Raw genomic sequence first — 8,663 nt, forward strand, 5'->3', positions numbered from 1 at the left:
AATTCCTGAACTTACTCCTACAGATTTTTAAAAATACAGTGTAACATTTCCTACCCTCCAGCCTTTGAATACAGTGTCTGTTTGAAATGAAAAAGAATGCATTATTATCTGAATCAGTCTGTACAAGTGTGAGGACCTTCAAGACTCCTGGATGGACCATAGGGCTGCAGGATTTACTCCATTTTCATTTAGCAACTCGCCCCTGCACAACTTCTGCTCCCTCAGTCACTGAATTATCTATTTTTTTATATCAGGAGCAACTCTTTAAAATTTCAGATGAACTTTCCACATGTTTCTTCCTTTCCCCACATATAAGGACATTTCAGATTCTGCCTATCTACCTCAGTTTCTCTGCTGTGAAATTAGAGGTGGCCTGAGAAGGAAGGAAGAGTGGGAGATGATGTTTTTTTCCTCCACTTGAGAATGTTCACAGAAATTCAGAAGACATGACATTAAAAAAAAAGCTTTCCTTCCTCCTGCTCATTTCTCCTTTACTAAAAAGTTACAATAGTTTATTCAGAAAATTATACAAATGAGCAGAGAAATGGGAGAACTGTGATATCACAAACACTAAGTAAGATCTGAAGAGTTTACAAAGATTTTTAGGCAAGATGCTTAAATTTTGTTTTTATTGATTTTTTCATACTTTACTGTCATTCACTAACAGACACTTGAGAGTGAAGACCACCATGAGGAAAATTAAAAATCACATTACCCCGCTTAATTTAAAGCCTGAGAAAGCAAATAGATTGCATGTTTTTTCTCTAAGCAAGCCTCCATCAAAATCAGAGGAAAGAAGAGTGATGGTCTCTTTATTTTTGAAATAAAGAAAAAACCTCTACAATTCACTCTGAAAAGAACGCTCTTCCTGAACAACGCCATGTATTTCACTCCACTGCACTATGCTTTTGAAAAAAATTATTTTTTAGGGAAAACTGCATCTAAAATCCAGCAGGCTGAATCAGGACTCCCTTCCCCTAATTTAAGTATTACTGTGTCACACTGTAGTTGGTGTGTGAGAAGGAGCCGAGGGATGAGGAAAGCAGTACACAGGGCTGTAAGAGGAAAATGTGGAGCAGTAGGATAAAGAAAAAACCCTCATAGCTGGACCACAGTCTCTGGTCCCCAAGTTCAGACTCTGCTGGAAGGCAAAGTCTCCATGGGCCCTTAGATGGGAACTGTTAGTCATCCTGAGAGTTCCCTGCCTTGCAAAGATAAAAAAGAAACGACTACAGCTATTTAAACACATCTGATCCATCCAGCAGCTTTTTTCCATTCAAAGCTGTAAATACCTCCCTGGTAAGCGAACCTTGTCTCGGTATTTTGGATCCTGCCCTTTGGTGCCACCAGCGCTCAGCGGCACTGGCGCCCGCAGCCCCGGCGCGTTGGGTTCTGCAGGGCAGAGGGCAAAAATGTCAAGCAGCAAGATGTAAGGTTAAGAAAACAAAACAAAACAAAACAGACAACAGTCGGCCGCGGAGGGAAAGGGGAGACACGGTAATAAAAGCAGCGGGATGCCCAGTTCTAGCCAATCGGCAACAGCAATCACAACTCGCCACTCACCTCTGCCTGCCATTTCTTTTGTTTTGGTCCTGATGTGGCAAAACATCCAAGTACCTGACTAGTTCAGCTGATATTAAGGAGACTGTGCTTAAGCACATGCTGCATTGGAGCCTACTTCTCAGCCAAAAAATAAATGTAAAAAAGTGCGCCTTCACCAGCGCGGCATGTTTGTGTGTAACCCTCTCACCTGGGACTGTGTGCTGGCATGTTCCGTCAGCACGACAACATCGTGCTGTCCATCCACAACATTTCTAACCACTCACTAGAGCAGTCTGAAGTTTACAGTCACCGTCTCTCTACAGTGTTTCCTAACCTCATTTATCAGTGAAAAACCTTTTATGCATTATAGTCCAATAAAACAACGAAGATCACTTCCTAAAGACTAAACCAAACACTGGTGATGTCAAAAGCGGTCTCACTCAACGCAAAACGTGTTACTCGGGCACTGTGGAAGGCGGCTTTCACTCTATCCACTTCAGGTATTTACTTCCGATCCTCTGAGTTACCTATTAAGTTGAATTAGGAAATGTTTCACTGCGTGTAACAGAGCTCAACTTACTAAAATCTATTTAATTTAACTTTTTATAGGGAATAATGAATATGTGATCAATATTTAAAGAGGGCGTCTGTTTAAACCTACTTGTAGAACAGGAACCTTGACTCAGTATGGGATTTATTTAGTCTCCGTTTCTGGTGGATCTCAGTTACAAGAACATGCCCCACTCCTTCCACTATTCTTTCAGTGTGCAGAAACAAGCATTTCCATTGTCCTGCCAAAAATGATTTTTCCTGTCCCACAGGCCACTCCTCAGTTTACTGTCAAAAGTCAGTTATTCTTGAAGAGTTCCAGAGGAGACGGTGAAACTATGCCCCTTTTCGCACCCTCTCCAAAGTCTACCTGGGAAAACAGTGGTTTGAAGGTCTCCCACTAACCTCAGCTGCATTTGCAAAAGTTATGGCCAGTCCAGACTACCTGCACAAATCATACTTAAGCACTGTTCTCAGGAACCACGGAGTATATGATTTCATTAGACTGGCTTAAATCAGTGATGCCTAGAAGCAAACAAACTTAACTCAGACGCGCTGGAAGAAACCGAGTCCTCCCTGACCGAAGCGTGCGTGTCTGAAGAAACCCCAGCGTACCGGCCTTTTTCACCTTGGCTCTTTCCAGCTTTTGGATGTTTTGAGCAGCTAAACTCCTAGGACAACATCTTCCACTTGCATCATTCCACCTTCTTGTGACACACAGAATGCTTATAAAGAAACTGCTAATGATTGACTAATTAATTAATTATAACTAATTTAACTCTCACATCCTGTTGATTAACATGGAGCTATCAAAGGGTTTAGAAACAGAAAGTTCCCTGATGAGCCACTTTCCCCGGTACAGAAAGACAGAACAAGCGAGTCGCCAGCAGGGACGAGACACTGCGGACACGACATCTGCGACCCGGGCCGAGGTTCCTCCCGCGAGCTCCTGGCCGGCAGCGGCAGGGGAAGCTCCGAAGTTTTGAGGAGCCCCCAGTGCTCGTGTGACAAAGCGGGCGACACCAGCCCCGTCGCACCCGGCACCTGGGGCTCTCCCAGCGCCGCGCCCGCGGCACCCGAGCCCCCCGCACCCCCGGGGGAACCGAGGCGTCTGTCATTTCTCCCCCCCACCCCGGCACCTTCTTTCCCCGATCGCAAGCGACGGTGCGCGGGCGGCAGCCCCGAGCCAGGACAGCGGCCGCGGCCACGCCAGCTCCCACCGCCCCGCGGCCGTGCCCGAACTCGGGGCGCCGCCGCGCAGAGGCCGCGGGCCGGTCCCGTCCCCCCCCCGGCCCGGCCCGGCCCGGCCCGGCCCAGCCCGGCCGCGCTGCCGCCGCGACGTGACGGCGCTGCCGGGCGCGGAGCAGCCGCCGCCGGGGCGCGGAGCGGGGCCGCGGGGCCCCGGAGGGCCGAGGCGCTGGGGCAGAGCCCCCCCCGGCCCCGCTCCGCGCCCCGCGCTCCGGCCGCGGGACCTTCCCCGCGGCGGCCGCCCGCGAGGCCCCGCAACAGGTAAGTGCCCAACTCGGCGGCCCCGCGGCCGCGGCGGCGAAACTTTGCGAGCGGCGGCGGCGGCGCAACTTGGCGGCGGCGGCGGCCCCACGTGCGGGCAGCGCGGAGCGGCGGCCCCGCGCCGCGCCCGCTCCTCCTCCGCCCCCGCCCCCGCCTCCCTCCGCCATCTCGCTCCGATCCCCGCTCCCGCATGCGGGGCGCTGGCGGCGGCGGCGCAGGCGACATGTCGGCGGCCCCGCGCCGGGCCTGCGGCGGGGCGGGGCGGGGCGGGCGGCGCGGAGGGCCCGGCCGGCGCCGCTGGGCCGCCCGGCGGCGGGGACTCACCGTGCGCTGCCGGCCGCGGCGGCTCCGCGGGCGGGGGCTCGGCGCGCCCCGGCCCGGGCGGAGTTGCCGCCGCCCGCCGCGGCCCCGGCTCCGGCTGCGGCTGCGGCTGCGGCTCCGGCGGCCCCGGCCGCGGTCCCGGTGCGGCGCGGCGCTCCGCGCTGCCGGCGGCGCTCGGGTCCGTCTGTCTGTCGCTCCGTGCAGCAGGAAGGAAGAAGGGAATGAGGCAGGGCTGACGTGAAGGGATGCAAAACAGCTCCTCCTAACTCGGCTCCGAGAGAAAGGGAGAGAGAAAGCGAGACGGAGGAGAGCAGCCCTTTTATCTCTCTTTTGTGTTCTCACTTCCTCTCCCCCCTCCTGCGCCAGCCCAAGTTTTCTTTGCTCTCTCCCGCTCCGAGAGGGCTCCGCGCCCCCGCCCGCCGCTCCCGGGCTCCGGCCCGGCCCGGCCCGGCCGCGGCGACGGGGCCGCTGTCCTCCCCCGCGGAGCCGCGCCGGGGCCGGGCGCCGCCACCACCTGTGGCGGGGCCGGGGCTGGAGCCGGGGCCGGGGGCGGGTGGTCCTGCTGCCGCCGGGCTCCCCCCACCATCCCCGGGCTCCCCGCGGCGTCGCCGGCTCCCGCAGCCCCGGCGCCAGGTCCGGCCACTGCCCGAGGAGCTGCCCTCGGCGGGCGGTTGGCAGGTCTCGCCCCGGGTTTTGCTCCGGCCTGGGCTCCAGGGCTGCCGCCCTTCGCAGGCCGACAGAAGGGCTCCCGAGCGAGTTTTTTTCCGCTTACGTGTGGCCAAAGCACCTCCGAGGAGCACGGCTGCGCGGGCGGGCGATGAGGCTTGGCTCCCCGGCAAGCGCGTTTCGGAATCGCTGGCCTAGCGCGGCAGTGAGCTGCGGGACATCGCTGTCCTCGGCCGTGAACACACCCGCTTCAGAGCGGTCACGCGGGACCCGGAGACCTCACAGGGCTTACTGTGTGCAAGCTGCAGTCGAGGCTTGCCTCCCCCCGAAAGGACGGGCCCAGCCTTCTGAATTAGCAGAATTTCTTACGTCCCAGAAATCTCTGGGAGAACCTTGTGGTCAGGGGATGCTGCCTGGGTCCCCACGGAGGCCGCACGCTGGCAGGGCGGGAGCTAGGATGGACGAGGACCTGGGGCGGTGGAGCGCAGCGAGGGGACGGGGGTGAGGCGGCGATGCTGGAGCGAGGTGCGGGAGCCGCTGGTGCCTTGGGAGCAGGAGCCGTGGTGGACAGCTCAGGGCACTGCGGGGAATCGTGTCCTACAACCACGTGCTCTCACTTCTGCCGCTGTGATGCGAGGGAAGGGTGAAGCCCCCCTTTTCGGGGAGCGAACGAGGGAAAGGGTGTGGGTGCAGGCACGAGAGATGGGGTGAGGTGCGCCCGAAGAGGAGGATGCTGATCTTCGTGGGAGCAACTCGAGTAGGTCAGCTCATCGCGGGAAAGAGTTGGGCTGAAGGACGTAGCCTTTTGTCTTGCAGATAGACTTTCATTTCCAGTATTTTTGTGTGAGGTGGAATCTGAGCATGTCAGTGTGTTTAAGCTGGGAACGTTTGCGCTCGTTGCTTCGTGTATCTGCTGTGCGAGGGAGGGCTGGTCGGGCAGCGCATCTGACAGGACCTCTGCTCTCCGCCTGGCCTCCTTCGAAGCACCCCAGGAACCAACCATCTACTGCGAATATTCCCGTATTTGCGCTCGTGTTCGCAGTCCTCCCCGCACGAGCGCTGCTACAGACGGAGCCTGCCCGTTCCAGCATCTGCAGAAAGCTAAAGGCCTGTAACCCCCGCTGAAGGAAACTCGCTCCGCACACGCGATCCCGGCTCTGTGCCCGTCCGCAGTCCGCCTGCCCTCGCGGCAAGGCTTTCGCTTCGCAGCGGGACGCGGGGGGGCAGCGGGGCGGAGGGCAGGAGGCACTCGGGGGGGGGGGGCAGCCGGTGCCCCTTCAGCACCCGCTCGCCAGCGCCGGGCCACGGTTAAATCCCCCCTGAGAGGGCGAGGCGGGAGTTCCCCCTCCCCGGAGAGCCGGGGGACGCGGCCGGGACGAGCCGCGACGAGGGGCCTGCGCGGAGGGGAAGAGGGCTGGGGGGGCCGGGCGGCCCTGTCCTGCCGCTGAGGGGGCCGATGCACACGGCCGTCACCTGCCGCCCCGGCCCCAGCGCCTCAGCCAATCAGCATGTCCGGAGAGCAGCCCCGCAGCCGCCTCAGCCAATCAGCATGCCCAGAGAGCAGCCCTGCAGCAGCCTCGGCCAATCAGCACGTCTGCCCCCTCCCGCCGCCTGAGGAATGGCGGATGTCTGCACAAGCCTCAGCCAATCAGCGGCCTGTAGATCTGGTGTCCTCCCGAGGCGCAGCCAATCCCTGGCCCCTAGTGTGGGTGCGGGCAGCCAATCAGCAGCAGCCCCTCCGAGGCCTGGCCGAGGGGCAGCCGGCGGTGACCGGCCTGGCGGAGGAGTGGGCGTGTGGTGCGATGGCGCAGCCGGCCCTTGCCCCCCCGGCCCCATAGCCCTCACCTCCCCGTCCTGTCCCCATCCCCATGGCCTTCGCCCCTCCGGCCCCATAGCCCTCACCTCCCCGTCCTGTCCCCATCCCCATGGCCTTCGCCCCTCCGGCCCCATGGCCCTCGCCTCCCCGGCCCAGCCCGGCCCTGGCCCCACAGCCCTCACCTCCCTGCTTCCCGCAGACCCACAGGGAGGGCCAGAAGCGGCCTGTGCGGGTGATGGAGCCTAGCTGAACCGTTTTTACAGGCTGTTATCTAGCGCAGCCTTCAACCTCCGCTGAAGGAAATTCAGCACCAACAGGTGCCGGACTGGGAGGTTTCCTGGAAGGAGCAGTTGAAATTATTCCCTGATGCTCAGCTGAGGTCACTTTGCTAAGCTGATCCCTTCCTTGTTTCTTGGTCCGTGCTGCTTTTTTAACACCATGCACGCAGCAGAAGACAGCTGCCATGTTTCCTCTCAGCTGGCTTGCGTGGAGGAGGAAAGCGCAGTGATCCTCCCTGCAGCACTGCTTTTGCTGGTGGTGTTATTCTTCATTTTGTATATGTGAGTTCTCCTTCCTGAGCAGTGCTTTGTACTTCTCTTCACTGTATTTCATCTTGTTGATTTTGGACCAGGTCTTCAATTTGTTGAGATCCTTTTGAATTCAGAGCTTGTCCTCCCCGGTGCTTCTGGCCCCTCCCAGCTTGATGTCATATGCAGTTTTTGTAAGGGTATTCTCTATCCCATCATTCAAGTCCCTAATGAAAATACGGACTAGAAAGGAGCCCAGGACAGACCCAGTGGAAATGCCCTCCTGGTCTGACACCGCTACCATTCATCGGTGCAGTTCGTCAAGCAGTTGTTGTTTGGGTGCAGCCGAACCACTGTCTGGTGTTTCTGTCTGCAGCACGATTTGTTAGTTTGGTTATGAGAATATCATGTGGAAGAGTGTTGGAAGCCTCCCCGAGATCGAGATGTACGGTGTTCACTGCTCCCCTTCCTTCGCAAGGCCGTTACCCTGCCACGGGAGGAAGCCAGGCTGACGTTGACGTGATTGCTTCTTGAAAAATCTACGCTATCTTTTATCACCGTATCATCCTTTGGGGCACGTCCACTGATTGTTTAATGATTTGTTCTGGTATCACGCTGGGAGCCAGGACGATACCATGTCCACGGGGATGATTCCCCCCGCCTCTTTTAAGAACGAGTGCGGTGCTCACCCTTCCCCAGCCCTTTGGGCCTCTCCTCCTCCGGGAGCTTTCCACGAGAGCCCTCGCGGCTCCACCAGGGTCTTGGCTAACTCCTTATCTGCTCTGGGTGGTTTCTCAGGCTGCGCTGACCCAAACCTAATGCACCTCCGTATCCTTTCACCCGGATCTTCTCCGGGCTGGCCTTCTCCCTTTGTTAAAAGTAGTTGTTAAATCTCTGGTCACAATTAACCTTTTTATCTGAAGACTGGAGCAAAGAGGCTTTCTGTGTCCTTGGTTATTTTACTCCCTTTTCCTGTTAAGTAATAGATCTTTATTTTCCTCTGTCTCCCCCTTTCTTCTAGTACTTTTGTACAGCGCATTGAATCCCTTTCTTGTTGCTTTTTATGTCCCTTGCTAGTTGTAACTCATATCATACACTGGCCTTTTTGATTGTATGCCTACATGGTTGTGCTATTCCTTTATATTAATCCTGGATCATCTGCCCTTTGCTGCTTTCTTTTTGATTTTCTAGTACTTAAAAAGCACCTGATGCAACTGCGATTGTCATGTGCTATGCTTTCTCCCTTTCCTCCTCAAAATACCTCTTAAGCAGCCTAAGCATGAGCTCATTCACAGATCTAAAAACTATTTGTCAACAGGTGGTCACCATCCAGTGGTGGAGTTTCTGGAGGGGCTCACAGAGATCAGCTCTGTGTGCGATCCCCTTCGCTGTTTTGGTTGATGATCTAGAAGTAAATATGAAATGTTCACTGCTACGGCTCGAGGATAATCCGAAGCTGGCAGCACGCTAAATAATAGTCGTCCTGCAGAGCAACCCGGCTCGCTCAGCCCGTTCAAAGAAAGGCTCCAACGTGAGCAGAGCGCTGCGACACAGCGGAGGAGCACTGGTCTGGGTGGAGCGCGGGCCACACATGCAGCGGGTGGGGCGGTGTCCAGGAAAGCTGGCACTGAAAAGCATCCCTGGGTGGGAGGGGACCACCCCGCGGGGCGCTATGGCAACGGGGCTGACGGGGCCGGGGCCTTTCCCTGGGAGCCATCAGCCTGTGCTGAGCC

General features: G+C 57.1%; 1 protein-coding gene across 2 annotated transcripts in view; it reads right to left on the reverse strand.

Moving 5' to 3' along the window:
- The window catches only part of ZNF710 (zinc finger protein 710), a 46,105-nt gene extending 40,923 nt beyond the window's left edge, over window positions 1-5,182 (reverse strand). The window contains exon 1 of one of the 2 annotated variants that reach the window (XM_064517786.1): window positions 4,694-5,182. The gene's annotated coding sequence lies outside the window, so the exon portion shown is untranslated. Of the gene's footprint in view, window positions 1-3,924; window positions 4,364-4,693 lie in introns of those variants that run through there. The other variant, XM_064517784.1, reaches the window with a different exon arrangement.
- Between the last annotated feature and the right edge of the window lie 3,481 nt (window positions 5,183-8,663).

The sequence above is a fragment of the Dromaius novaehollandiae genome, chromosome 10, assembly GCF_036370855.1.
Source record: "Dromaius novaehollandiae isolate bDroNov1 chromosome 10, bDroNov1.hap1, whole genome shotgun sequence".
Lineage (NCBI taxonomy): Eukaryota > Metazoa > Chordata > Aves > Casuariiformes > Dromaiidae > Dromaius > Dromaius novaehollandiae.